This window comes from Narcine bancroftii, chromosome 1 (assembly GCF_036971445.1).
Source record: "Narcine bancroftii isolate sNarBan1 chromosome 1, sNarBan1.hap1, whole genome shotgun sequence".
NCBI classification, from domain to species: Eukaryota; Metazoa; Chordata; class Chondrichthyes; order Torpediniformes; family Narcinidae; genus Narcine; species Narcine bancroftii.
The window spans coordinates 334,843,694-334,862,354 of record NC_091469.1 but is presented as its reverse complement, the minus strand read 5'-3'; the positions used below and the strand labels follow the sequence as shown (position 1 = coordinate 334,862,354).

At 41.6% G+C, this 18,661-nt stretch overlaps 1 protein-coding gene and 1 long non-coding RNA gene across 4 annotated transcripts in view; one reads left to right on the top strand and one right to left on the bottom strand.

Annotated features, from left to right (window-relative positions):
• The window catches only part of LOC138748741 (sodium/hydrogen exchanger 3-like), a 175,047-nt gene that overhangs the window by 89,988 nt on the left and 66,398 nt on the right, over positions 1 to 18,661 (bottom strand). The window lies entirely within an intron of this gene.
• On the top strand, positions 2,996 to 7,241 carry LOC138748754 (uncharacterized). The gene is made up of 3 exons (XR_011348235.1): positions 2,996 to 3,415; positions 4,567 to 4,852; positions 6,731 to 7,241. It is a non-coding gene; the product is annotated as an uncharacterized lncRNA (long non-coding RNA).

Genomic DNA, 18,661 nt, shown 5'->3' with positions numbered 1-18,661 from the left:
AAACCAGGAGCAAGATTATTTTTGAGGTGAAAGTTTAAAAAAACTGATGCAAGAAATCTAAGCAGCAAATGCTAGAAACACTCAGCATTGTCAACATTTCAGGCCAAGCCTTAAAGTAGAAGATAAAAGAGAAAACCTGTGGACAGGGTGAGGAAGAGAGGGGAAAAAACAGTGGGAATCTCACTGAAAAGATTCAAATGGGGTGGATGAGTGGACTCATGGTTAATAGTACTGTGAAAGAGTGACACCATCCACCTTTTGCAAATAAATTGGGATAACTCATGAAGAGGAAAGCAAGTGAGCCAATATCACAGAGGAATGACAGCAATTCTGATCTAGATAAAGAAAGCAAGTTTTCAGAAGGTGGAGAATTTGATATTGATGCAATAGGCCACAGACACACAAGACAGAGGAAGAATGAGGTGGCGAATTTAAATGGGAAACAACAGGAAGCTCCTGAGAACTAAACAGGTGTCCCACTGAACAATCACCCAACAGATGTTTGGTTTCTCCAATGAAGAGGGGACCAAATTGTGAAAATAAAATACAGTACATAAATTGGCAGAAATGCAAGTGTATACTACTTCATCTGGAAAGACTGCTTGGATCCTTCAATGGCAGGAATGAGAAAGGTGAAAGGACAGATGCATTCACAAGAGAATGAAAAGTAACATAATGGCTCATGATAAAAAAAAATAACGATAGACCATGGAGTCTTGAAGGGGAAAATGCTTTTGAAATGCTGAAAGGGAAGGGAAGGTGAACATGCGCCTGGCTGTGGAATCATATTGGGGCAAGGAGAAATTGTGAAAGATAATCCATTGAATGCAAAGGCTGGTGGGTTAAAGAGAGAGATCCACAATAACACTATCTTTGCTCTGTCAAGAAGAAGCCAGAGAAGAATAGGTGAAAAATAGGTGAGATGTGGTCAAGGATTCTGTCAACAATGGCAGCTTGGAAGCCACAGTTCCAATGGAAGGAAGAAACTCCACACTGCCTGGAAGGAGTTTGTACATTTTCCCCAGGGGCTCCATTTTCCTTCCACCCTTCAAAATGGATTGGGGTTATAGGTCAATTGGGCTGCTCAGGCTCGTGGGCCCAAAGAGCCTGTTACCATGGTGTTTGTCTCAATTTTAAAAATACCCTTGTGGAAAGTCTCATCATCACACAACAGACTGAGGAAGTAACAAAATGACAAAAGACAACAGACGGAGGAAATAACGAGATGCAGCGAGCCTTTGGCGAGAAATATCATCAAGAAAGCCGTGAGAAGTTGGTCATGGATGTTTGTCGTCAACTTTTCTTCAGAGACAAAGATCCAGAAAGAGAAACGAGAGCGAGAAACAAGACCCTATGAAGACCATGACAGGGTGAAAATTTGCAGCAAACAAAATTTTCCAGTTCCACATAGGTGCAGGAACATTACCAGGAGGGCTGATTCACTGAAAATGTAGTTGAAAGAGGTGTTAGTTAAGGGGAATGGAAAGAACATGACAACATCAAAAAAAAATTAATTACCCTGACCAATAAGAACAAGAAAAACTGTCCACTGCTGTGTGAGGATATTTGCTGTGTTTTCAACATTATGGCATCAATGCCTACAAATGAGTTACGAAAAACAAGTCTTCCCTTATATACCCCGTCTTTCATCTTGTCATTAATAGGAAGGTTAATAGTTTGTTGGAAAAAGATATTGTTTCTGGCCCATAAAGTTCACCATTCTTTTTTTTCCCCACTGGTGGTGCATGTCCCTCTAGGTGTCTCCAGCAGATTGGTTTTTTTTTTCCCCCTGCAGAATCCAGCATCTCTTAGGTGCTTGGAAAGACAAGACAGTGTCAGATCCTGCCCACATTCTCAGAGAGTAGCATTCCTAGTGCATGAAACTCCCCTTCTATAGAGGAATGTGAAGAACCTGTGACTTAGTGTCAAATAATTTGTAATATTTTAATCAATTAAAACGCAGCTAACCTTTTACATAGCTGCAGAGACCTACAGGTGAAGAAACGGGCACCTGGAATACGCAGCTAAAAATATCAACTTCAATCAGCGTGGTCCCGTTATTGTGCCAATGTTCTTTTTCAAGGCAATTTATCCACACCGCTTTTCTAGGACAGGCAGCCTAAAAGTAGGTTGCACGAACAAGGACAACCCCAAAACGATGAGAATCTCAGTAAAGCCAACAGAGACCCAGATTGCTTACCAATTTTTGCCAAACTGCCCACCAATATCCAGACGGCGATGATGTAGGGGTCCTGAACCTCCGCCCATTCAAAAGTGAGAATTTGGAAGCTGTAGGTGGTCGAGTTGGCTTCTGCTGGCCTGGAGCCGTTTTGCTGGAGCCAGCTGATGGCTCCTTCCACGGGACAGCAGCAAAGCAGCAAAGCCTGCGCTAGCAGAAAAATGATCCGAGAGGTGCACCTGGTCCCACACACGCTCGGACCCCTGTTCCCCATCTCACCGCACTCCCGGGGATCAGATCCGGGCCAAGAGACTGGTTCGATCATTCGGTCAAACTCCTGGCCGCTCTATTTATAAATCAGGTCAATTGAAGGAGGTGGAGCTATCGTCTCACCTCGGACCGAGTTACAATACCCGCGCCTTCAGTTACAGTCAGACGCTCCCCTGCCAGGCTGTTCAATGAAATCCTTCCACTCAAAGAGACTCATGTTACCCTCAACCTGCCAGCATGCTCAAGCAGATCATGTCAAAAATTATTTTATTGAACCGAGTGGATTGAAAAACGTTTAATATTTGCTTTCGGCCGAAGGTGGTCATTCCAATGCATGAACCGAGGGGGACAATGCTGTGGCGCTCGGTCTCCCCCCCCCCCCGGTCCCGCGGCTCAGGTTCCCGGGACCTTCAGTGTGGCATCCGACCAGTCTTCGCGGCAGGGATATCGTTGTTCCGAGCTGCGCGCCGCGAGCCCCATCGATGTCGCGGCTGAGCTTGTAACAAATCCCACTCGTGACGTCTCCGAGACACAAGGGAGGTCAACATTCAGAGAGCGGGCTGATTCCCCGCAGGACGTGTTCAACGGACTGAGGCGCCGATTCATCGCCCCACTGTGAGGACTTTCTGGTGCGCTCTGCTTTTCCTTCTCATTATTAAACCTTCAAATGAAAAGGTGTACCTTATTCCGTCTTCCACCGCAACACCCAAAATTTGAAACAGGTGGAAGAGCAAGTCACGTCTTGTTGGACAAATCAGACCCGCATTCTGAATGAAGGGAGTCCGGCCAGAAACTGTTTATTGATTTCCATGGATTCTACCTGGTCTGCTGAGTGCCCCACCCCAACACTTGATGTGTTGCTGGAGAAATCAGACTGTCCATTAAATCACACAGGTGACCAGTTTTCCCCATTGGAAGAATTGCATTGCGCGAATCTGCAGCACACGGACACACGATTTTAGACAGGTAGCCCCCAGCAATGTTTGAACCTCAGTAAAGCATATCCTTACAGGTTATGGTAACAATGATGAATGCTGCTAAGATCAGATGTGGAGGAAATTTCATGACATGACTACCTGCTGGACTACATAGGTAGATGCTCTCACCTCCTCAGGGGCTAAGGGCAGGTGCACTTTTGAAAAATCATCGTTGTCATATGTAATTCCTGGAAAAGACAATTACCAAGCAATCAATTGCCAGTAATAGGAAAGAAATAAACATTGTCTGGGACCATTGAAATAATTATTCTGCCCAACTTATCATATTCCTCAATACCTGAAGGAGTACACAAAGTCTTAACATCTTATCCAAAAAGACAGAATCATTAAAAAATGCACAGACAGCCACCTAATGTCATTTTTTTTTTCCAAATCATCTGATATAAAATACACCACGTAAATTGCAACTGTTTTACATTCTGCATTCAACTCCACTGATCCTCAAATGTTCTGAATCAGTCGCAAAATTCCAACCTTATTATACCTGGTGCTGCAGAAAAAAATTCAATGCACTTGTAGCGACATCCAGTGCTAGTGTCTGCCTTGGGTTTCATTTGGTCAGTTGCGCACCAGTGCACAGTTAAAGAAGCATCAGGAATAATAGTTCATGGGGAAAATGGGACTGTGGTGAATGATGGAAGGGGACCTTCTTGCAAATTAAAAAAAAAAGTAAAACCTTATTTCATCAGGCCAGCCAATCTGTACCCAAAGCATCTTGGTTATATTTTCTCAGTACCAACAGAATGCTCAAACCATCCAGTGTCCAGTCTTTAAGAGGAAGGATTTCACACTGTGATAGACACCATTTGAAAACAGATGAGAGGGAGAGATAATGCACAATCCATGAAACTATGACAGGATATTTAATGGAAATCCTGTGGAGGAAGGAAGAAGGGCAGAGCATGGCTAAGAGACAATCAAAAGATTGAAGGAAATATTTTTCTGGGAATGGGATCAAGATCAATATTGAATATATATAATTTTGACAAGTTAATATTCAGATCATTTGGGGTGAAATGTTCAAAAGGAATTGCAATGTTTACAGTTTTCAAAGCAAGCTATGGTTCAACTCTATACAATGCTCTCAATTCAGAGACTGAAAATCTTTTCACTCCTCAGATTTGTTCACAACATTTTTTGCAATTCAAGACCATCTGGAGAGAAAGTGCAGAAATAAATGTTGGCGTCCAAGTTATGTCCTCTGAATATGTAATATGGGAGATCATTAAAACAGCCAAGAGAAATCATTGGGATCTCACTCTCCTCTCAACATTCACCAGGAGTATTGCTCAAATAGAACTCAATCATTATTGAGGATCCCTACCGTACATCCTACAGGATCCTTGACCCACTGCCATCAACGAGGAGATCAGGACTGCCAGGCTGAGGAACAGCTTCCCAGCAGGTGCTGCTTTAACCTTCGGTCTCTTATCAATGAAATGAATAAATTATTCCAAAATATTTAGACATGGTTATTTTGGATTATATTTTTATATATTCCTGTGGTGTTCATTGTGTGTATGTATGTGCCCTGTTGTCCAGAGAAACTGTTTCATCTGCTTGTATTTGTACAATAATAAACTTGATGAAAGCTACGATAATCCTCCAGTTTCCTTGAACCAACATCCCAGTGCTTACTGAAGAACTTATTGATGGCTTGCCCTGCAAAATCTAGTAAATTTGAATTCTCACTCATTCCAGCAGACATTTTCAAGAAGACTGCATGGAACCAGGACAGCCACTGCAGCCAGAGTCGGCACTTACCAGGACCATGACTCTTTCTGCCAGATTCCCATCTATCTCCCAATGTCTGTGCAGCTGCTAGAATGGCAGGAAGATGCTGTGAACTAATCCAATTTGCCTGTTTTGTTACGATGCTAGAAACCCACTCATGATTATCTTTGTTATTTGGTTTTTACCAGGTTTCCTGTGGATTTTTTTTAAGTCCAAGTAGAACTGGAGACTATTTTTGCAATGTCTGGGTAATGTGTGAAACTGAGCTCTTCACTAAATCTCAGCACACACGAGCATAAAGCAAACTATTTTGTCAATCTCTTCTTGATGTCTTTTAACCAACTACTAGTGTATTCTTCCAAAACATCATCCCTCTCCTTGCTTTAAAGTCTCTCTTTGACAAAGAAAAGTTCCTTTTTGGTTTTGGATAGCCAAAAATAGAAATGTTATAAATTCAAAATAAAAACAGAAAATACTAAAAACACTCAATGTCAGCCAGCAAGTTTCTTTTGTATTGAAGTATTAACAATGCTGCTGTGATAAGGCACCACATACCTTCTTGGGCTGACAGACAATAATATGTCGACAGAGTCAAGGATGTGCAGCCCCTCAGTCCGATCTGTCCATGTCAAACATGTACACTATGCCTGCATTGACCCAGATCCCTCTGCTCCTTTCCTCTCCAAGTACTTGTCCAAATGCTTTATTCCAATTATATCTGCCTCCACCACTTCTTCAAATAGCTCATTCCACTATCCTCTGTGAGGAAAAAACATGCCCTTCAGATCTGCTCTCTCACCTTAAAGCTGTGCCTTCTGGTTTTAGACTCGCCCACCCAGGGAAGTGTGATTATTCACCCTATCTCTGTCTTTAATATCATCTCAGAGGTATACAAGATCATCCCTCAAGCCCTTGCATTCCAGTGAGAATAAGAAGAGAAATCCAATCTTTCCTTAATCTTCCAGCCTTCCTTTCCAGGCAGCATCCTTGTGAGTCTTTTCTGTACACTTTTGAATGCTACCACATGCTTTCTATAGGGTGGCAATTAAAAACCAGATGCAGTATTCCAAGTGTGGCCTTACCACAGAAAAGGTTGTGCCTTCATAATAATCAGTTTGCATTGCATGCTGCTAACCACAAATGTTAGCACTGATCTGTTGTCATCAGGGTAGCAGAATCATTATCTTGTTCTATGCACCTTGATTCACATTTTATGTGGGAATTTATTGTACTGTATGCTCATTGCTGCATCATCGATTCAAGTACAGATCATATTGACAGAAGAAAGCCCTTGTTTGCATCATTGATTTGGCATGCTGGGTTTAATGCAGGAAGGTTAGTGGAGTCCTGAAGAATGAAGGCATTTTAACAGATTTTCCAATGATCATGCATATAGTTGTAATAGATCTCATGTTTTACAAGCATTTTGCAAAGCAGTCAATCACCTTCAGCACCCAGGAGCAAGGCATTCCCTTGAACCCATGTGCTCAGTCTGCCTGGATAAAGGGTGAAAAAAAATCAAACATGCTGTTTTAATTATCTCTTTCAGGCCACATTGGACTGCAAACACATCACAGAAATCTTCAACGCAAACCTGGGAAAAACCTAAAGCATTCAAGTTTACCAGCACTGTCACCTCAACAGCCACTAGCAAATCAAGTTTTTGCCCTACTATAAAGTTGCAGCTGAACCTGGAGAAAATGCCATTTTGAGTGAAGACTTCCTTACCGAAACCAAGGCATTGCACAACACCATTTCTACATCAAAGAATAGGTTGGAATACTTTGCTTCCCGAACCTCTTGATAAATGGAGCAAAGAGTCATTCTCTTCTCCATATTCCTACAACTAGGTTTACACTGCTCTTTCCCCAATCATGTTCAATTTCAACTCTAAATTTAAATGCTTGAAAACGCAACGGTAGTTGGAGCAATTGCTAAGTGGAGCTGATAAAATCTGAACAAAGTCCTTCAGCAAATGCCACACCTTCACTGGAGAATTTTGCAACTTGAAACAATTGAAAGAATCAGATGGTTGTATAATTACAGCAAGAGCTGGCAATAAAGAGGCAACTAACCTGAAAACATTGGTGATCCTTTATTAATACATCATTAAATGGTGGCTTCATGTTGCTGAATGAAGTCATGTCTGCTTAAAGAGCATTCACTGAAGTATCGAGTCACAAAATTTCAGTACTTTGGTCAGTGCGCAGCAAAGATTTAACATCATAATCTGGCTGAACTAATACATTTGTGGGCATTTACTGTGAATGCACGACATTCACCTAGACTATTTGATAAAATCAATGCACAGAACACTCTCAGAGAATGTGTTTCCACAGGTGGCTAGAACGTTCATGAGAAAGGCCAATGGACCCAAAATACACCCACCTGGTTCCAAAATGCTTCAGCTGCCTACAAGGAGAAGTAATTCTCGATATATCAGAGTCCTATCAGGAGTATCTGGGGTTTCACAGTGTACAAAGATCCTAATGGGAGAACATTGGTTTCACAGAGTATCAGGGGCCAAACAAGAGTACACGTGGTCTCCCAGTGTACCAAGAAGCTAAAGGGAGTACCTGGAGTTTCGCAGTGTTCCAGGACCCTAATAAGAGTACATTGTGGTTTCACATTGTATAAAGACCTTAACGGGAGCAACTGTGGCTTCAGTGAATGGGAGTATGTGGTTCACAGAGTATCAGGGCCCTAACAGGACCCCAATGGGAGTGCATGGGGTTTCACAGCGCATAAAGACCCTATCAGGTCCATATTTTAAAGAAGATATTTCACTATAACTACTAATTTTATCATTGACATAACAAAATTATTACTTTTAAACATCTTTGCATTTCAGAAAACCACCTTGAGCAAAGGGAATCCAAAATCAAAATATTGCAGATGCTGTCTATTTGAAATACGGACAGAGATGCTGAAAATAGTGATATCAGAAAGATTCATCCTAAATGTTAACTCTGCTTTTCTCTCCACAAATGTTTTCAGGCCTGCTAAGTATTTTCAAGAAACAAAGGGCACACTTACAACCTGTTTATGTGCAATTCATTGTAGGGTTTGCACTCGAGATTGTTAATCATTTAAAATCATTTAATCATTTTAGCAGAGCTTGAATTATTGTCCAGAAGTAGATTATACTTCTCATTAAACATTGTCAATGCAACCATAACTCATATTCAATTTGAAAGTCACAAGAAGCTTCTGAAATGTTTAAATGTTTAACAAGTCTCGTAGATACTAGAAAAACAATAGTTGAAGGGATGGGTGCGAAGGAACCACACTTGGGCACTCTCCAACCAGATGACCTTAACATCGACCTCCAGTTTCCATTAGGTCCCTCTCCTGTCTCTCTCGCTATCCTTCTTTCTTCTTTCCTCTACTCACCACCACCTTTGCTCTCCATTGGGAGAGCTACTCATTCCACCCATCACTTCTCAGCCATTTTCTCTTCTGCCCTCCCACCCAAAAACACCAATGATCTCTTGCATGTTGGCTATGCATCTCTCCTTGCCACTTCTTCCCTCTGTGACAGATTATAGATGTAGGTTTTTTGGGAGATAAATTGGGGCAGGTTTTTTAGTGTAGGTCACATACAAACACTTTAAAACAGATTTTATTTAAAATACTGGAGCTCTGCTCATGCTACACAGGCCGACTCCAAGAGCCTTTGCAAAAGCTTTGGAGAGTGCCCAAGAAACTTCACTAATGGATCGTTGTTTATAAAAAGACAACAGATGAAATAACTTGTTGGAGCCACAGGATGTCTGGAGTGGAACTTGCTGTTCTAAGCGGGCCGTGTGGTTTTGCAGGCAGAGAGAGTAAAGCAGGCTTTTCTCAGAGAGAGAGAGAAGAAAAAAATTCAGTTTTGCAGTGCTATAGTCAGTAGCAGCTGGAACTGGAACAGAACAAGCTGGCAAGCTTGTGGAAAAACCCCATTTGGAAGATGGGTTGTGAGTGCTTAGTTCAACCTGGTCAAAGCTCTTGTGGTTTATACAAGAGGAGAGGACTGGCTGCTTAATGTTTCATTTGAAATAAGTGAAACAAAAAGGAACTCTGTGGTGACCTGAAAGAAAGAGGTTATCATCTGGAAAACCCTGATGGGGTAAGTTTCTTCAGTAAGACACTGAAGTGGCTGGTTACAAGTAATCAGTTGTGGGTGTCCAGTGAACAACAAATCTCTCTCTGCTAACTAACAAGAATCTTCCTGAGCGGTAACCATTTACCTTGCAAGCACCAAAGCCTGATGAAATTCATAAATGTTAAATTCTGTGCACAGTATAAGAATTGCCTGATACCAGTGAACTTGGAGGAATGAGAAGTGAGATTGGACTGTGAACCAAAGAACTTTTCTGAACTTACACACACATTACATACACGTACCCTTAGAATTAGAAGGGGGTTAAGATGGGTTAGTTAAGTCAAAAGTGATAAGTTAAAGTTTGATTTTATTTTCATGTTTAAAGATAATTAAAAGCAACTTTTGTTTAAGTAACCATCTGTCTTGGTGAATATCTATTGCTGCTAAGTTTATGGGTCCTCTGGTCCTATGGGTCCCATCCTCCCCGACCTTTGTATTCAGGTGCCTGTCTGCTTTTTGCTCACTTTGACGAAGGGCTCAGGTCTGAAATGTTGGTTAGCCTTTGCTTCCTATGGATGCTGCGGTGACCTGCTGAGTTTCTCCAGCACTTTTGTACTCAGCTACTCCTCAACTTACATCTGTGTTTCATTCTGGCCAACTGGTCATATGTCAGAAATTGACGCATGTCGGAATTGCACTGTATCCATGTTATTGTTCATAAAATTTAACCTGGTGGCCACGAAGGCCAGCTCTTGCGAGAGATTGGCCATTGCTGCCAACCTCTCATCTCACGAGACGCGTTATTTTCCTTAGATAGGCCCGACTTTAACCTGAAAATGCACAATTTTTATATTTTTTCCTTTAAAAATTTGGTTGTATGAACAGATGGATGCAAGTCTAATAATTGTTAAGTTGGGGAATACCTGCACTGGATACCAAGGAGCTTTTGTTGGGATTTGGTATCATTGGAAATTAAATAACTGAAATGCAATGTCAAAGTGAGTGCAGGGTGTTCAAGCTAGAAGAAAATCATACAGAAGATTAGCCAAAAATATTGGGGGGAAAGTAACAGTAAACCATTGGGCTAACCAGCGTTGCAATTTTCCACCAGTTTTATGGAAAAAAAATAATTGATGTGCATATGAAAGAAATAATCAGCATTGAGGGCAATCAGCTGGATGAAGAAGATCAGGAGACATGCAGTAGAGTAAAGGAGTAATTTAAAGACTGGTAAGTGGAAAGTGGAACAAGCAGACTGGATGTGAAGGTAGCATGAGAAAATTAGGTCAACATGTACAGACATGGCAGATTAAAACAAATGCAGAGGAATTAATCTATGTACTATCACATAAATAATTAATTGACCAACTATTTCGAAGGGAATGCAGACAGAGATGGGCACTAATCAATGAATGTGGTTGGATCACAGGGTTTTGTTTTTAAATAAGTAGTCTCCTTGAACAGCAGAGTGCAAAACAGAAGAAATTGTGGTAACATTTTGCAGAATAAGTTTGGGCTCAGCAAAGTAAAAAGGATTGGATTGATTTTTATTTTAAATGACACAAACTCCACGGATCACAATTCATATTCTATTTAATATTCTTTGGAGATTAATGCTGGTCTTGAGGGTTGGGAAAAACTCATGGGAGTCACAAGTTTGGGCAGCATACATTGGAAAGAATAATATCAAAGCTTTGGATAGGGTGCAGAAGACCTTTAATTTTTTTTTAATTGGACATATTGCATGGTAAGAGACCCTTCCAGCCCATGAACCTGTGCCACTCAAATAAACCAATCAACATACATCCCTCACATGTTTTGAGGGGAAGGACAAAACCAGAGCACCGAGGGAAAACCCACACAGACACCAGGAGGGAGAATGTACAAACTCCTTTTGGACAGTGGGGACAGAAGGGGCCATATTGTTTGAAGGGAGACAGCTCTGATGATCTTGCATGAAAGACCTTATCCTGAGAGTAGCTGCCACAGAGATGGAAGAATTGGGAGAAATAAATGGAAGACAGGGTGTAGTTAGGTGTAGTCAAGGTAGCTGTGGGAATTGGTAGGTTTATCCACTGTGGTCAACTTTCACCAGACCTGAAATTCACTTGGTCCATCTCAAACAACATTCTCCCCTTTCTCAATCTATGTCTCCATCTTAAGATTCAAACTCTCGTCAGACATTTTCTATAAATCCACCATATCTACCCTGACCCCTCCCCCCCCGCTCCCATGAACATGAACAAGCAGCACAGAATTCCTAGTTTTCATCAACTATCCTACTCACCCCTGCATCCAATATATTATCCTCCACCATTTCTGCCAACTACTACGTGATCCCACCTCCAGAGGACATCTTTCTGTTTCACATTGCCTTCTGCAGTGATCAGACCCTCCGTAACTCCCTTCTCACCAATAACTCACTTGGCATCTACCCCTGTGACTGCAAGAAATGCTACACTTATGCCCATACCTATTCCATTCCCACCACTGGGGACCCCAAACCATCCTTCCAAGTGAAGCAACACCTCACATGTCAATCTGCAGGGACCATCTATTTCATCTGGTCTCCTGTCGTGATGTCCTCCACATCAGACAGACTGGACATATATTGAGAGATCCCCCGTTCAGTACCTTTGCTGTGTCTGCTGCAATAGATCTCCCAGTGGCAAGCCATTTCAATTTCTCACTCCATTCACATCCCAACATGTCTGCCAGAGTGGAAATTTGAAGAACACCTCATAATCCATCTGGGCACCCTTCAACCAGATGGCATTAACAATTAATCTCCACCCCTCCCCCTCCTCTATCCCCATTTCTCCTTTCCTTTAGCTCTGTCACAATCTTTCCCCAAGACTCTTTCACACACCCAATCTCCTCCCCCGATCAATTCTCACCTTTCCTCTCCTATTCATGTCCAATTACACTGGACGACAACTTTTTTCCAAAAGGTTTGATTCCTGGGGAAAAAAATTGGGGATTATGATAGACAACCAAACTGAACACAAGGATAATTTCAGATTTGCTTTATCATGTTGGAAGTTGGAGAAACATTTAATTAACTTTTATTGAATTTAGCATATAATTGCATAATGATGCTGACACATTGTATTCATTCAACTCACCTAAAATTGTTTTGCCGCTTATTTTCATTTGTACTCAGCATCTGATGCCTCTTATGTCAGTGTCCAACAATAGTCGGCTCGCATTAATCAATTCCAGTTGTCCTAATAATGCTTTTCCATGGTCACAATGTCCTGGTGAAACCTTTCACCTTGTTTGTTGCCACTGATTGCACCAAGGTCAACAGGGAAGAAGTCCAAGTGCAATTGCAGAAAATGAATTTTCAATGATATGTAGCACTTCCTGGTTTTGTCTGCTTTAAGACAGTGGTTTTCAAACTGCACCTCCCCACCACCCCCACTCCCCCCCGCCAAACTAAACTCACGTTCCACCTAAAGAAATACCTATGCTTATTCAAACCTTTCAGATCGAGGTTTTAGATGGGGTGAGGAGGTAGGAGCTTTTTTTTACATTCCAATGTGGTCATGTTCTAAAATAAGATCTTCTTGGGTAGTTTTCAATTTTTTTTAAACCCAGATTACAGGAACACAATTTCTACAAAACCAGAATCATTTTTATTACAAGAATAAGATCCAAAATGAAACTGTCCAAATATCACCAAATATCAAATAGAATTTGCTAAAATTGCACTGGCAGTGGCCAGAAAATGTATAGCTGTTGCATGGAAGTCTGATTTACATCTAAGTATGGCACTTTGGAACGCAGAGATACACAGTTGTATTCCCCTGGAGAAGATTACCTATAACTTAAGAAATACATATGACATATTTACAAATTTGGCAACCATATTTACAAAGTTCAGGCATAAATCTTTAGATGAGTTTTTCCCAACGCTCAAGACCAGCATTGATCTCCAAAGAATATTAAATAGAATTTGAATTTGTGATCCATGGAGTTTGTGTCATTTTTAAAAAATCAATCCAATCCTTTTTATTTTGCTTTCTTTGTTAATTTTAATTTTTTTCTTGCTTTTGTATACTTTGATTTATGCTTTTCCATCATGAAGTAAATATTGAATGTAAGTTTGTACTTGGATTTTTAACTTTGTAATCAACTCCATGCTTGGTTAAAAAAAATTAAATCAAATATTTTAATGAAGCAATCCCGATGCCATTGGCACTCAGTAGGCATTTTCAGATGGCCAAAATACCCTGATGTAAAGCCACATATTATACCTGTATGCGACTGTCAGGAGGCCACCTGAAAGTGCAGGAGATGCCTGCGAGGTGCACTTTGTAACCCTCCTCCAAGAGGGATAATCGCCGGAGCACAGAAGTCCCCCTAGGTATCTGAATGCAGCCACCTGAAAGCAGCTGCTAAGGGGATGACAATCAGCTGGCGAACATCAGACAGCCCCCCTTCCCACTGCCACTGCCCCCCTTCCCACTGCCACTGCCCCCCCTCCCACCTGGTGTGGGACGTCAACGCTGGGGTGGCCGGTGCGAGTAGAGCAGTGGGATCAGTGTGGGGACCGACATGGGGCTATAGGGAGAAAGCAGAGCAGTGGGATCAATGTGGGGATCGACATGGGGCTGTGGGGAGAGCACAGAGCAGTGGAATCTGTGTGGGGACAGCCTGTGCCAGCCACCCCAGCGCGAACAGCCCACGCCGGCCACCCCAACCCTGACATCACGAAGGGACAGGAGCCAGAGTGCACTCCGAGGCACCTCCTGTGCAGCTGTCCCCTTCAGGTGGTCAGCGCTGCGCTTTCAGTGCTGCCACCTGAACGACCATTCAACAGGTCTGAATCTGCTTCTTCAGGTGCATTCTTGATGGAGAATGCACCTGAAAGCAGCTAGTGATTGGTCAGGGATTGCTTAAGGTGGTAAGTGAGTGGGAAGGGAAGGTTAAGAACCACTGGTCTAGACACAATTATTACTGAAATATTTTGCTTGAGAAAAATTGTCATTGGCCCATTTCCTTTGGAGTTATGAAACCATGCATATAACGAGTCAATGAGGTACAATTAAAACAGTGGTTTTCAAACTTTTTCCTTCCACTCACCTACCACCATAAGCAATCCCTTACTAATCACAGAGCACCTCTGGCATAGGGATTGTTTCAGGTGGAATGTGAGTTTAGGGGGGCAGTTTGAAAACCACCATTTTAACTAGACTTAAAATATGACAGGAAATCACAAAACTAGGTAACAACTAAAAAAAAATGTGATAGGAAAAAAAAATTAAATGTATTTTCTTGTGATCAACAGACCAAAATGCATAAAATACTCAGGAAAGCATTCGGGGAAACAAAATCTTTGTTGTCCAGAGAGGATTGCCTTTTGTCTGTTAACCTGTGCTCCCTCTGCCCTCACCCTTCCCACAAACCCTTCCTCCTTTCAACTGCAGTCTTTTTATTCAGATGCCAGCCTGCTTTTTACTTGGACCTTGAAGAACCTCAAGGATATGTGTTGTTGTCAAAATCAATAATCTGGATAATAATGTGGTAAATAGGATCAGCAGGTTTACTGATGACACAAAAATAAGAGGCGGTGTGAACTGCAAGTTAGGTTTTCAAAGCTTGCAGAGGGATCTGGACCAACTGGGAGAATGGGCCAAAAAAATGGCAGATGGAGTTTAATGCAGACAAGTGTGAAGTGTTGCATTTTGGAAGGACACTCCAAGGTAGGTCATTCACATTAAATGATAGAGCACTGAGGAGTGTGGAGGAGAAAAGAGATCTGTGAATACAGTTACATTGTTCCCTAAAGGTGGTGTTGCAGGTGGACAAGGTTGTAAAGAAAGCTTTTGGCATCTTAGCCTTTATAAATGAAAGTACTGAGTATGGAATTTGGGATGTTATATTGACATTGTTAAAGCCATTGGTGAGGAAAAATTTGGAATATTGTGTGCAGTTCTGGTCACCTAACAACAAGAAGGATTTCAATAAGAATGAAGAAAATGAAGAAAAGATTTACTCGGATGTGGCCAGGTCTTCAGGACTTGAGTTACAGGGAAAGATTAAACAGGTTAGGGCTTTGTTCCTTGGAGCGAAGAAGAATGAAGGGTGATTTGATAGAGGATTGGACAGAATGGATTGAGTAGGCTTTTTCCACTTCGATTGGAAGAGATAAATATGAGAGGTCAGAGTTTTAAGCTGAAAGGGGAAAGGTATAGGGGGAACATTTGGGGAAAGTTCTTCACTCAGAGTGGTGGGGAACTGTGGAATGAGCTGCTTGCCATCTAATGTGGTGAATGCGGATTCAGTTTAAGAATTAATTGGATAGGTACATGGATGAGAAAGGTCTTGGGGTTATGGAATGGGTGCAGGTCCATGGGACTAATGGAATAATGGTCAGCACAGACGAGAAGTGCATAATGGCCTGTTTTCTGTGCTGTAGTGTTCTATGGTTCAGGCCCGAAACATCGGTAATACATCTTTACCCCTCTATGGATGCTGTAAGACCAGGTGTGCTCCTCCAACATATCTGCGTTTTCAGTGATGTGAAAGCTGCATTTCTGAAGAACTTGCTCTGATATTTTTACAAGATAAAAATTTCGATCAGGGACGTAGAAACATGTATAACAATAACCAGCAATCCTCCACATGCTGTCATTCAGTTAAGTGTGAAAGATTTCAGATTCAACAGAAGTCATGAGGAAATAAATTGGTCAGTTCTCAGCATACTTCAGCATTCTATCCATTAATTTCCATTCTACTTCACCCAAACAGCAGAGTCCAAGCCCCTCAAAGATTTGCAGGCAGTAATTACAGGATGTGACACAATGTTGAAGAACAAGAAGCTTCAACGTGGTCATCATTGATTTATTTAATGAGAAATTGGGCCTGTTCCAGTTTGCCTACCATCCCACAGATGATGCTATAGCCTTGACCTTCCACTCCTGACCCATTGAGAGCAATGCCTCATACACCAGGCTGTTGTTCATCAAGTTCAGCTCCATATTCAACATGATCATATCTCAAAGGCTGGTGGATAAACTGTCCTTACTGGGACTTAACAACCCTCTCGACAACTGGATTCTGAACCTCTTGATGGAAAGATCACAGTCTGTCCAGGTTGGCAGCAAAACCCCAAGCCACATCACTCTAAGCACTGGCACACCTCAGGATCATGTGCTCAGCCTTCATGCTGCTGACTTAGGACTGTACTGCCATATTCACTTCCAACAGAATCAGCGGATTTGTGGATGATACAACAGTAGTTGGCTTCATCAGCATAAATGATGAGTTGCATTATAAAGAGGAGGTTGAAAAACTTATAAATTGATGCGAGAACAACTACTTCCTGCATCTCAATTTGGATAAGACAAAGGAGAAGACTGTGGACTTCAGGAGGACAATGGCTCTATTGTGGAAAGAGTGGGGATCACAAAGTTCCTTGGCATGCTTATAAGTGATAACCTGGACTCATTGCGCCTCCTCATTATTCTGGAAGGTGCAGCAGTGTCTACACTTCTTAAGGAGGCTGAGGAGGGCAAGGGTAACAACCCTCATCTTGACAACATTTTACAAGAGCACAATTAATTGAGAGTGTACTGGTTGCATCATTGTGTGGTATAGTAGCTGCAAACCATCAGACTGGAAGTCAACACAGAGGATTATTTAAATAGTTAACAGGACCACTGGAGTCTCCCTTTCCTCTATAGATAACTTTTACTGAGGAAGTTGCTTACATAGGGCTCAATGAATCATAAAAGACCCTTTCCATCCAGTGCACAGCATCTTCAACCCACCACCATCAAGAAGGTGAAATAGGAGCATCAAAAAAAATCTGAACTGCTAGGCTGGGAACAGCTTCTTTCCTCAGGCTGAGGCTGATTAACACTACCCTGTAACCGAGAAAATCATCCCAATTATTTATATTGATTACAAACGGGATATTCGCCATTGCCCGGGAAATAAAACACTCAGTTGTTGACTAAATGGGTGAAACATGGTAATTCTGCATAGACATATTTTTTCCCCCATACATAACATTTATATTCTGTGTAATTGATATACATAGTTCAAACAAAGGTGACTTCAGACAAAACAAACAAATTCTTAGCTAAGGGCTTCATAATAAACAATGCTCTTAGTTTTCCACTTGGTGCATGTACATGAAGACTGTTCATAAAGGCTTCCAACACATGAACATCCAACATAGAGCTGGCCATGGGAAAAGCAGGGCTCTTCCAATTGTAGTCCAGCTACATTCAACGTCTGACCATGGGAATAGTTGATGGATATGGCGAAGCTCAGGCAGAAGGGAAATTGAAGCCTCTCGAACTCAAACGGCATATCATTGGGAACAATGGGAATTCTCGGAATGAGTACATCTTCTCACTTGCCACATCCAGAAAGTATTGTCGCCTCAATAACATGGAGCATATTGCTGCTCTGTTTCCTGCTGCCTGCTCCTTGCATGTCTGGAAGCATCAACAGTAAGGCAAGAGTGGTGTTCCTCTGCTGTCTCTCCCTTTCTCCTTTGTCAACTCTACAAGTGAAGAGTAGACAAAGTAGTGAAGAGCTTCTGCCAATGTTGCATCATTCTTTTTGGGCCCATATTGAACTGGGTTTGTTCACTTGTTTTTATTCTGAATATACATTGGTGCACAGCACTGTAACTGATTGAGGAGTCTGGTGCAAGTTCTTTTTTTTTAAAAAAAACTTCATGACTTCAAAGGTTAAATTTTAAGTGGTCATGACATTCAGTATCAAATATTACCCACACTGAACCTCCTTGGACATTTCTAGAGTGTTCCATATTGATTTGAATGGAGGACAAACATGCACAAATATATATTAAATTTAAGTGATCTTTATGTACTGTGTATTCTAGGTTGTTGTGTGTGTACCATGGTCTAGAGAGATGTTATTTTGTCAAGGTATATATGTACAATCAGAGGTAATAAACTTCAGCAATACAAGTTCATCAACTTCACACAATAAAATTAAAAAAGGATACTAAAATGAAAAGTGTGTCATTCCAACAGATTTTCATCTGGAAATTGCTAATTAATAAAGGTGGAAAATTAAATAAGAAAACTGACAATTTGAATCCTATTATCAATTGAGATGCAAGCATTTAAATTTTTTAATTAGACATACAGCACAGTTACAAGCCATTTCGGCCCATGAGTCCGTGCTACCCAAATTACACCCTATTAACCTACATCCCCAGTAGGTTTTGAACAGTGGGAGGAAACCAAAGCCCCCGGAGAAAAACTACACAGAGAGAATATAAAGAGGAGGTTGAAAAACAGAACTCAGACAGTGCAGGACTCGAACCCTGGTCCAGTCCCCGATCACTGGCGCTGTCAAGGAGTTGCGCTAACTGACCATAAGCCGACCATGCCACCCTACGTT